A 12,600-nucleotide genomic window follows, 5' to 3' on the forward strand; every position below is an offset into this window, starting at 1 on the left:
GTCACACAGCTCACAGCAACCTCCAACTCCTGGGCTTAAGCGATTCTCCTGCCTCAGCCTCCCGAGTAGTTGGGACTACAGGCGCCCGCCACAACGCCCGGCTATTTTTTTGTTGCAGTTTGGCCGGGGCTGGGTTTGAACCCACCACCCTCGGTATATGGGGCCAGCGCCCTGCTCACTGAGCCACAGGCGCCGCCCCGGAACAATGGTTCTTGAAACTACTGGGGAGGGGAGGAGACCGGACCTGCACTTGGTACTCCTGCAGGTTGAGTTGTTCTGCCAGGGCTTGGCGGTCCTGATGGTTGGGGTACTTATTTGTCCCAAAATGTTTTTCTAGCTCTCTCTGCTGTTCTTTGGTGTAGCAGGTGCGCTCTCTACGCTGCCTCCTTGGGGTGTCTGAGGGCAGTGGGACGCCTGAGGGAGGGAGGAAAGGGAACAGGGTCAGATGAGTCCCAAGGCAGCCCACAGTCCCCTAAGGGCCCCCTCCCCCAGGCCAGGCCAGCAGCTCAAGTCCTAAGGTGGGAGGCAGCCCTGGGTGGCACTGGCTATCAGGACCAGAGGCCCTGGGTCAGAACCAGCTCTCCACCTCCCAGCACAGACCCTGCATCTCTCTGGGCTCAGGGTCCACATCTTTGAAAGTGTGGTGATAGGCTCTGTGGCCGTAGCACAGTGGTTATGGTGCCAACTACATACACCAAGGGTAGCAGTTTCTAACCCATCCCGGGCCAGCCAAACACTGCAACCAAAAATAACCAGTGTTGTGGCTGGTGCCTGCAGTCCCAGCTACTTGGGAGACTGAGGCAAGAGAATCATTTAAGCCCAAGAGTGGGAGGTTGCTGTGAGCTGTGATACCATAGCACTCTACTAAGGGTGACTCTGTCTCAAAAAAAAGAAAGAAAGAAAGAAAGAAAGAAATAGTGCTGATAACAGCCGCCGCCTATGTTGTTGGGGAAGGCAGACTGGTGGGCTTCTCACCCCAGAGGATCTCTGGCTGTGCCTCAGGCCTGCTCTACCCTCTCCCAGATCCCCTTCCTGTCCAACATTTCAGAGACCCTGAAACTTGGTGGGAGGGACCATGGGCCCAGTCCCTCTACTCAACTCACTTGCATAATTTCATTTCCCAAATACTGCCAAGTTCTCCCCACTCTAGAGGGCAGGAAGGCATCCTAGACAACCTAGGCCTTCTCTGGCTGCCTCAATCAGCACTCTGCAGCCTGGGCTGCAAGCTCAGCCCCCCACAGCCCCATCCCTGCCCAGCTCGACTCCGGACTCTGACTCACCCTGGAAATCATTTGGATCTTCCATGCTGCTCCCACTGTATCCAGAACATTAGGCTGTATCCACAGGGCCCAGTTTTAAATACCTGCGTGTTGTGCCCACCCAGTCCCACCTTACTGGGACCCACCCTTTTCCACCCCACCCTGCAGTCAGTCTTTTCCCCTTGGTGGAGTTGAATAATTGATTAATCCTTTCATCTTTGAGGAGCTACTGCTTGCGGGGGGGGGGGGGGGGGGGGGGGAGGGAGGGGGGGTTGTGCTGGTAAACCTCAGTGGTCGACATAGCTTTGGTTTCTCCTCCATTGGGCTCTAGTGCATGGGACTGAGGGTAATCAGCACCCATTACCCGTGGGGACCTCCCATATCTCAGGAAAGCCAGCCAGCCAGTTCGAAGGAGCCATCCTCATTCTTTTTTTTTTTTTTTTTTTAATAGGTAGGACCACAGGTGCCTGCCACAACGCCTGGCTGTTTTTTTGTTGCAGTTTGGCCGGGGCCAGGTTCGAACCCTCCACCTCTGTTTATGGGTTCGGTGCCCTACGCACTGAGCCACAGGTGCCAACTGCTACTGTTCAGTCTTAAAATTGCCCCCAATTATCAGGACAGAGGGAAGGGCTCAGTATACATGGGTTCTTGTGATTGTGGCTTCTGGGCTGGATTTGCCCATTGGGCAATGATCTGATGGCCGCTCAACTGGACCCCTGCTGGTTTCTCCTTGTAAGTCAGTGACTTCACTTTGGTTCACTCCAGTTTGGGCACATGAGCATAGTTCGCAGGAGTTCAGCCCCTTCGAGCTGCACAAATCTGCATCTAAACTTTACTCTGGCTCAGTGCGTCAAGCTCAGTGGTTAGGGCGCTGGCCACATACACCCAGGCTGGCAGGTTCAAATCCGGCCCAATCTTGCTAAACAACAATGACAACTACAACAAAAAAATAGCTGGGAATTGTGGCAGGCATCTGTAGTCCCAGCTACTTGGGAGGCTGAAGCAAGAGAATTGATTAAGCCTAAGAGTTTGAGGTTGCTGTGAGCTGTGAGTCCATGGCACTATACTTAGGGTGACATAGTGAGACTCTGTCTCAAAATAAAATAAAATAAACTTTACTCTGAGAGGAAAACAAAAATTAAGTAGGAAATCAAATACAAAATAAAACAAATACATGTTGTGATTCTAAGTGTACTGCACATAGAACACTGGTTAGTAAGTCATAGTAGCATTGTATCATAATTGGATTTTTTAAAAAACTTTCTTTTCTTTTTTTTTTTTTTGAGACAGAGCCTCACTTTGTCACCCTCAGTAGAGTCCTGTGGCTTCACAGGTCACAGAAACCTCCAACTCTTGGGCTCAAGAGATTCTCTTGCCTCAGTCTCCCGAGTAGCTGGGACTACAACACCCACCACAATACCTGGCTATTTTTTTAGAGATGGAGTCTCCCTCTTGTTCAGTCTGGTCTCCAACCTATGAGCTCAGGGCAATCCATCTGCCTCCGCCTCCCAGAGTGCTAGAATTACAGGCTTGAGGGAGCCACAACACCCTGGTATCATTTGATCTTTTATAAGAGTTCTCCACAGAGCGTTAGTTAAACATAGAAGTCTCGCATCATCTTTCTGTCGATCTATGTCTTCTACTTCATCTTTATTATTGTCTGATAGCCAATGACCTGGCTATTTTCTTCATCCACTTTTGGTAGAGACGGGGGCTGCTCTTGCTCAGGCTGGTCTCCAACTCCTCAGCTCAAGCAATCTATCTGCCTTGGCCTCCCAGAATGTTAGGATTACAGGTGTGATCCACTGTACCCAGACTTCCTTTTTAATTCTAATAACTTATCTGGACCTTACAGTTTGAAAATGCATAAAGTTCATGATCAGTCCGTAAGCATTGTCTCCTGCAAAGCCAGGGAGTGTACCCCCTCCTTGGTATTCACTGCCCTCTGGTGGTAGGAGTTCCTCAGTCCTCTGTGTGCCCTGTCTCCTGTCCCACTTCCTCTGCCAAACTCTTGTGGCCACCAGGCCCCAGGGTCTCCCCACAGCAGGTTCTCTGACCCTGTCCTGGTCCCATTTAGCAAATGCTCTCATCCTCTTAGTCCAGGACAGCCTATGCAGAGCAGAGAGAAAATAAGATCAGATGTGGGGGCAGGGAGTTTGGATGTGTAGGAGGACCAACTGCCAGGAGAGAATGAAAGTCCCTTCTTATCCAACAGACCCTGGTAGAGATAGACATACAAAAACACTGTGACTCCACACTAGTCAGACCCTGAGGGAAGAGTAGGGAGGAATTCAATTTTCCATCTATTCCAGGTGAGGGAGCTGGGGCGGGGGAGCCCCTGAGGACATCCTGGGGGAGGGGGAGAGAGGCCAACAGAGTCACCATCAGTCCCTGGGGCTGGGGGAGGGGCGGTGGTGCCTCAAGGCCTTCCAGGCACATGGGTGAATGGCAAATGGATTGATTTATTAATGAATGGAGAAGAAGTTTACATTTTCCCTGATTAGCTGAGTAGTAAGTGAATGGATTAAGTACAACAGGCTTCATTTCTTCCTCACCTTCTCAATTCTAATTCCCTCCTGCAGACCCCTCCCCTCCCAGAGAAATCCCAGTCCCTTCTGAGTCTGGGAATTCTACAACCTTCTAGGAAGCTCTCCCACCTCTCCTCATAATCCCAGGCTATGGGCTGACCACCCCCAGTGGAAGCATCTGGACTTTCCACCCAGCCTGGGAGAGTGGGTGAAGGAGCAATTGTGGAACTCTTTTTCTGGAATGGTCTCAAAGCCATCATCCAGGTGACTTCCTAAAGACAGGTCTTGGAACTCTGCCACATCTGTGTTCTGGAGGGTGTGCCACAGCCAGGATTCCTCTTGGTTTTCCCATCTGTAGTAAAAACTGAACAAAACAAACAAACAAGAAAACAATCCACAAAACGTCCCCCAGTCCTCAAAGTGTATATGAAGGTATATATGAGAAGAGTTCATTGAAGCTTCAACCAATGGGCTGAATGCGCGCTGAATTCTGTCCTGCTAGCTCTGGGGTGGAGGTGGGGGTGGAGGTGAAGGTGGTGTGGGTAGAAATGTCTTTGCCCTGCCAGGACTGGGGAGGGGGAGAAAGGATCATATGGGAACCCAGAGAGACTGGGATCAGGGGACCATTTGCCAGAGGGGATAGTTGACATCTCCAAATCAATCAGGGAAGGGAAAACCCATTTTCAGATCTTCAGGGATCGGGGAGAGATATGGTCAGACTCACAGACACAGGGTGCCCTGTTGTCCAGGTGAAATGAAGTGTGACAAAGATGACACAAGGAATTTAAGCATTGTCCAGAGGGGAACGGGGGTAGTTCCTGTTCATGGAGCTCCATTCCAGGATGAAAAGCATGGAATCAGAAAGAAATTGAGGAGGTAAACCACCTTCTGGCAGGGACCAACTGAGTCCCAAAATGATACAGAGGATGGCGCACTGTTTGAGTGGCACAGAGTCATCATCAGAGACCCAGGTGCTGACTCCTCAGCCTGGCTGGAGGGAGAGTGGGGCATGAAACACCTCACCTGTCCTCACCTGGGTTCTGCTCACAGGAGCCCTCCTTCCAACTAGACATCCCAGACTCGAACCCTGTCAGGGCTACCTGTATCCCTGCAGGACAGGACACTCATTCCGGACAGGCCACTTGGTTTAACACCCTGGGTCATCCTACATGCCTGGATCTAGATTCTGGCTCAGCACATCTGGGTGGGACTTGAGATTTTTACATTTCTAACAAGTTTCCAAGAGATGCTTCTGGTTGGGGACCAGAACACTTGGGAATCACTGCTCCAAACTGAAGGTCTAGGACTGGCGCAGTGGCTCATGCCTGTAATTCTAGCACTCTGGAGGCTGACAAGGGAGGCATGCTTGAGTTCAAGAGTTTGAGACCAGCTTGAGCAAGAGGGAGACCTCATCTCTCCTAAAAATACAAAAAATAGCCAGGCCTTGTGGCAAGTGCCTGTAGTTCCAGCTACTCAGGAGGCTGAGGCTGGAGGATCACTTAGTCCCAGCAGTCTGAGGTTGCTGTGAGCTAGGCTGATGCCACGGCACTCAAGCCTGGGGAATAGAGTGTGACTCTGTCTCAAAAAAAGAATAAATAAACTGAGGGTCTCAAACTCGCCACACATTAGAACCATCTGGGAAGTTTATCATTCCTATACTCCAGGCCAAGGACACAGTATCCAGAGCACTCCTGTATGCCAAGCTACTAGGGAGGCTGAGGCAAGAGGATCACTTGAGCCCAGGAGTTGAAGACCAGCCTGGGCAACCTAGCAAGACCCCATCTCTAACAACAACAAAAGACCAGTGTACATGGGTGTGTTTGTGTATGTGTGTCTGTGTGTGTGAGGAATCAGTGTTTTAAAGCTCCTACTTGATAGCCATGTACAAAGCTTGAGAACTACTGCTGTCAACCGAGGAGGAGATGGACTCTAAGGAGTCAAGGTATCACTGTCATGGCTAGGATTATACCACGACTTTCACTAGAAGAAAGTTCAAAATTGCTTTATCTGCTTTCACAGAAATCCATCTGCATAAAATCAAGTATCATAAAAAGAAACATTTTGAATGAGCACCATTATTTTATAGTAAGTGAATACAGTTCCTACCAATGATTTTGTTGTTAAAAAAATGTTTTCAAAAACCATTAAAACCTTTTTTTTATTTACAAAACGTTTATATCGTGTAACTCGCCGTCTTCATTTTTCCTTCGTATCAAAGTCCATTTTAACTGACTCTTTCCCTGAAATTCTTCTAAAGAAAATGTCAAACGGTCTGTGAAGCTGGTGTATGATGCCCCATGATCATAGCAATGTACACAGCTATGATTTATTTTTTTTGCATATATAAAATATTTATTAGATGTCTGCTCAATTCATTAGCAGAAACCCATTTTTTTTTTTTTTTTGCAAGAGGTTGGGAAGAAAAGGAAAAAATATCACACTTTGAACAAAAAAAAGTTGGTAAACAACTTCTGATAAGTATGAGGAAAAAATTACAAGAATTTCAGAAATTTTATGATTAATAATTGTTTTAGCTACAATTAACAAAGCATCTCTACCTTTTAAAAAATATTTACAAAATTAAAGAGTGTATTTCTACATGTCCTGCACAAGACAAAGGCAACATTTTGCTAAAAATATTTAATAGCCCCTCCCATTCTTTTTTCAGGCCCTCCCTGTTAAGTTGCACCTCCGAGTGCAAACATTAAATTAACTGTAAGGCTTTTTTTGTCTGAAGACAGTAAAAACATGTGCTTCTGTACCATGCAGATTTTCAAAATGGAGGTTTTAAAATAACAGCACAAAATGAGATTTATAGAAAGACATTAAATAATCACTCTAAGACTTGGTAAAAATCCAAAAGAAAAAAAAAATCAATGGTGAGCAAACCTGATGTATACTGGTATAAACGTGGGAGATGTAAACATAAAGTGAGCAGGCAAATAACCCAAGGGCCTTCTTTCGATGTCTGAAATGACTGGATAAACCACATAAGGTTTGGAGTGTTCATAGTTCCTAGGATTTTACTTCTGTACGTTACTAAAAATATACAAGTATTGTGCTGGGTATTTTGGCACCTAATCTTTCTAAATTTCTTATATATTGATAAGATTCTGGCATGGGAATAGATTTAAACAAGACATAACTCAGTAATACCGCATGATTTCAGGAAAGGTCAATTGGTACAAATAATAGCACATTTAAATGCTGAACAGCAAGAATCTTTTGCTTAGTGTCCAAAAAGGTTGACTATAACCCAAACATAGAGGTTGCAATTCTGTTAAGCTTGTGGCCTGGTAAAACTGCTTTACAATACTCCTATGGAAGCTTCGTTAATCCAGCCAACATGTTGGCTAATAACGTACGTATGACAAATTAGGTTCGGTCTCAAGTTTTACTTCCAAGGCAATAGCATCAGGCACCCCAGTTTTACTGAATGCAACAGTTGTTTCTATGATCATTGGAGTTTTGAAGCGCAGCCGCATCTGAGGACGATACTTCTCCAAATACAAAAGTTGCTTGCTGTTAAAAGCTCCCCGCCGCTTTTGTCTCATGAATTGTACTGCATCTTCGTATTTCATTCCACCTTCAATTGACGCGAGAGCAAGGAGCACTGGAGCTCTCCCAAGGCCCGCAGCACAATGAACGGCAATACAACAACCAGGTTCTTCACGAAACTTGATTTTTACGAGACTTAACCAGTCATCAACAATCTGGTTAGATGGTGGTGCACCATCATCAAAAGGCCAGTCGAGAACATGGATGCCTTCTTTCTCCACAAGAGTAGTGGCATAAGTTGCTTCACACACTCTTACTATTGTGGTAACTCCATACTTCTTAAGCTCCTCTCTAAATTTGTTTCAGGTCGCATTGGTTGGATTGTGTGTAATAAGAAATCTCATGCTCTTGTATGTGACTTCTACAGGAGCTGGACGGTTCATTCGAGCCACGTTAATTTAGTTAAAAAACACTCAAAAGGGTTATGAAAGAATTTAAAAAATTGAATACAGAAATGATGCAAAGAAACTGAAGTCTACTTCAATATACTCCACTTGGAATTCTCAGTGCTTTGAGGGTGAAGTTGGAAGTAATGATAAATGAAATGAACGTCCTAACAAGAAGCAGCAATTCTGGGAGGCGCCTGTGGCTCAGTGGGTAGGGCGCCGGCCCCATATACCGAGGGTGGCGGGTTCAGACCCAGCCCCGGCCAAACTGCAACCAAAAAATAGCCGGGCGTTGTGGCGGGCGCCTGTAGTCCCAGCTACTCGGGAGGCTGAGACAGGAGAATCGCTTAAGCCCAGGAGTTGGAGGTTGCTGTGAGCTGTGCGACGCCACGGCACTCTACCGAGGGCCATAAAGTGAGACTCTGTCTCTACAAAAAAAAAAAAAGTAAAAGAACCAACATAAATACATTCGGAAAATATATCAGAGTATTGCTGCATCGAAATAGTGAGCAATAAGGATAAATAATAATGTAAAGAAAGTAACATTCACATTGTCAAATTCGAGTATGTCTATTATAGCATGCTTTGACTTTGAGTTTCAGTATGGAGTCCTCAGTTAACCTCTTCTTCTTATTTTTTTTTAAGTCTCAAAAAATAGACAACTAATATTTATAAATAAAATAAAAGATCATTTCAAAAAAACAGATCATGCCAAATCTTATAGACAATAGAAAAAAGAAATACTTCAAAATCATTCTACTTCATCTGGGTACACCTGATATTAAAATTGGAGAGAATATATTATTATAAAGGGAAAATTACAAACATATTTCACTTATTATTGAGGATGCAATATACCAAACAACATAATAATAAGTTGAATTAATTCTTTTGTTTTTTTAGACAGAGTCTCACTATGTCGCCTTCGGTATAGTGCCGTGGCATCACAGCTCACGGCTACCTCAAACACTTGGGCTTAAGTTATTCTCTTGCCTCAGCCTCCTAAGTACCGGGACTACAGGCACCTGCCACAACGCCTGGTTATTTCGTTGTTGTTGTTGTAGTTGTCGTTGTTGTTTAGCAGCCCCGGGCCAGGTTCAAACCCGCCAGCCCTGGTGTATGTGGCCGGCACCCTAACCACTGACCTACGGGCCCTGAGCCAACGGTAAATTTCGTTGGTCAAATCATCTACATCCATATTATATTTTGTCTATCATAGGAGAAATATGAGTAAATATTTTCTGCCATCATATGGACTATTCATTTTCTTTTCAATTATGTAAATTTTGACTCTATGTATTGGAAGAATGTTATTAGGTGCGTGAATGAGTAGAATTGTTATTTCTTCCTGATGTATTTTTCATTTCTTAATATGTATTTTCATTATGTGTGAAATCATGTTACACACATAATTCTATAGGTACACCTAAATACACAGCATGTCATACACATTATTATAAGATATAACTTAACATAAAACACGTTTTATGCAATATATACTTTTGTATATCATATATAAAGAGGAGATATCAACACTCCCACGTTCAATGTAGCACTATTCACAATAAGTAAGATAATCGTTTATCTAAGTGTCCAGTTACAAATGAATAGATAGAGAAAATGTGTATGTGTGTATATGTGTGTGTGTGTAGTTGTCCCTTAATATCTGCATAAAGACACTCACCACTCTTAATCCACCTCTTCAGAGTTCCTGTATTTATTATTTTTTTTTTTGGAGACAGTCTCACTTTGTCGCACTAGGTAGAGTGCTGTGGCATCACAGCTTACAGCAACCTCAAACTCTTGGGCTTAAGCAGTTCTCCTGCCTCACCTCGCAAGTAGCTGGGACTTGGCACCTGGCACAGCACCCGGCTATTTTTTGGTTGCAGTTGTTTAGCTGGGTTGGACCCCAGGCTGGGTTCCAAACCTCCACCTTTGGTGTATGTGGCTGGCACAGTCACCACTGTGCTATGGGTGCTGAACTCACAGTTCATGGTTTTGATAGACCTATTACATCCTTTTATATTGTATGTCCTTTAACAAATTATTATACCTATTCTTTTTTTTTTTTTTTTTTTGTAGAGACAGAGTCTCACTTTATGGCCCTCCGTAGAGTGCCGTGGCCTCACCCAGCTCACAGCAACCTCCAACTCCTGGGCCCAAGCGATTCTCTTGCCTCAGCCTCCCGAGTAGCTGGGACTACAGGCGCCCGCCACAATGCCCGGCTATTTTTTTTTTTTTGGTTGCAGTTTGGCCGGGGCTGGGTTTGAACCCGCCACCTTCGGTATATGGGGCCGGCGCCCTACCGACTGAGCTACAGGCACCGCCCTATTATACCTATTCTTTTCAAAATAATTTTGTCATTTAATCCTTATACTGAAGATAGAAGTGATTTACCCAACACCATGATGAGAAATTATGAATTGGATGGTGTTCTTACATTTACTACTGAATTTAATACTTTCATATGTTTTTGTGATAGTATTTAGTACACCTTTTTTCAGTTGAATGAATTCTCTTTATTATTATTATTTATTTTTCTCTCTTTCTTTTACTGAGACAGAGTCTCCCTCTGTCACCTGGACTAGAGGTCAGTGGTATCATAACTCACTGCAACATCAAACTCTTGGGCTCAAGTAATTCTCCTGCCTCATTCTCCTAGGTAGCTGGTACTACAGGCACACACCATCATGCCCACCTCATTTTTAAAGTTTTTGTAGAGATGGAGTCTCACTTTGCCTCAGTCTGGTGTCAAACTTCTAGCCTCAAGCAATCCTCCTGCCTCAGACTCCAAGATTGCTAGGATTACAGGAATAAGCCACTGCATATAGCCTGTTATTTCCTTTCTATTTATTTATTTTTTATTGTTGAGGATTCATTGAGGATACAATAAGTCAGGTTACACTGATTGCATTTTTTAGGTAAAGTCTCTCTTGCAATCGTGTCTTGCCCCCAGAAGGTGTGGCACAGCCCAAGGCCACATCCGCCTCCCTCCTTCCCTCTCTCTGCTCTTCTTTTCCCCACCCCTCTCTTCTTCTTTCTCTCTCTGATCTCCCCTTCCTCCACCCCCACCAGGACCTTAATTGTCATTAATTGTCCTCATATCAAAATTGAGTACATAGGATTCATGCTTCTCCATTCTTGTGATGCTTTACTAAGAATAATATCTTCCACTTCCATCCAGGTTAATACAAAGGATGCAAAGTCTTCATTTTTTTTTTTTTTTTTTGTAGAGACAGAGTTTCACTTTATTGCCCTCAGTAGAGTGCCGTGGCGTCACACAACTCCTGGGCTTAGGCGATTCTCCTGCCTCAGCCTCCCGAGTAGCTGGGACTACAGGCGCCCGCCACAACGTCCGGCTATTTTTTTATTGCAGTTTGGCCGGGGCTGGGTTTGAACCCGCCACCCTCGGTATATGGGGCCGGCGCTCTGCTCACTGAGCCACAGGCACCGCCCAGTCTTCATTTTTTTTAATAGCTGAATAGTATTCCATGGTATACATATACCACAGCTTGTCAATCCATTCCTGGGTTGGTGGGCATTTAGGCTGTTTCCACATTTTGGCGATTATAAATTGAGCTGCAATAAACAGTCTAGTACAAGTGTCCTTATGATAAAAGGATTTTTTCCCTTCTGGGTAGATGCCCAGTAATGGGATTGCCGGATCAAATGGGAGGTCTAGCTTGAGTGGTTTGAGGTTTCTCCATACTTCCTTCCAGAAAGGTTGTACTAGTTTGCAGTCCCACCAGCAGTGTAAAAGTGTTCCCCTCTCTCCACATCCACGCCAGCATCTGCAGTTTTGAGATTTTGTGATGTGGGCCATTCTCGCTGGGGTTAGATGGTATCTCAGGGTGGTTTTGATTTGCATTTCTCTAATAGGGATGATGACCAATTTTTCATATGTTTATTAGCCATTCGTCTGTCTTCTTTAGAGAAGATTTTATTCATGTCTCTTGCCCATTGATGTATGGGATTGTTGGCTTTTTTCAAGTGGTTTAATTTGAGTTCTCTATAGATCCTAGTTATCAAGCTTTTGTCTGATTCAAAATATGCAAATATCCTTTCCCATTGTGTAGGTTGTCTATTTGCTTAGGTTGTTGTCTCCTTAGCTGTACAGAAGCTTTTGAGTTTAATGAAATCCTATTTGTTTATTTTTGTTGTTGTTGCAATCGCCATGGCAGTCTTCTTCATGAAGTCTTTCCCCAGGCCAATATCTTCCAGTGTTTTTCCTACGCTTTCTCTGAGGATTTTTATTGTTTCATGCCTTAAACTTAAGTTCTTTATCCATCTTGAATCAATTTTTGTGAGTGGGGAAAGGTGTGGGTCCAGTTTCAGTCTTTTATATGTGGATATCCAGTTTTCCCAACACCATTTATTGAACAGAGAGTCTTTCCCCCAAGATATATTCTTGTTTGGTTTAGCAAATATTAGGTGGTTGTAAGATGTTAGTTTCATTTCCTGGTTTTCTATTCGATTCCAAGTGTCTATATCTCTATATTTGTGCCAGTACCATGCTGTCTTGACCACTATGGCTTTGTAGCACAGCCTAAAATCTGGAATGGTGATGCCTCCAGCTTTATTTTTATTAGTAAGAACTGCCTTAGCTATGCAGGTTTTTTTCTGGTTCCATACAAAACACAGAATCATTTCATCCAAATCTTCAAAGTACAATGTTGGTATTTTAATAAGAATGGCATTGAATAGGTAGATTGCTTTGGGAAGTATAGACATTTTAACAATGTTGATTCTTCCCAGCCATGAGCATGGTGTGGTCTTCCCTCCTCCTCTCTCCCAGCCCCTCCTGTGCACAGTCCCTCCACAGTCTTGACGGCTACATCTGCTGACACGCCCAGAATCCAGCCACTTTCC

The 12,600-nt window shown here is 44.5% G+C and overlaps 1 pseudogene; it reads right to left on the reverse strand.

Annotated features, from left to right (window-relative positions):
* Nucleotides 1-4,964: 4,964 nt before the first annotated feature.
* On the reverse strand, nucleotides 4,965-8,122 carry LOC128595782 (protein tyrosine phosphatase type IVA 1-like; annotated as a pseudogene).
* Nucleotides 8,123-12,600: the final 4,478 nt, after the last annotated feature.

This window comes from Nycticebus coucang, chromosome 10 (genome assembly GCF_027406575.1).
Source record: "Nycticebus coucang isolate mNycCou1 chromosome 10, mNycCou1.pri, whole genome shotgun sequence".
Classification (NCBI taxonomy): Eukaryota; Metazoa; Chordata; class Mammalia; order Primates; family Lorisidae; genus Nycticebus; species Nycticebus coucang.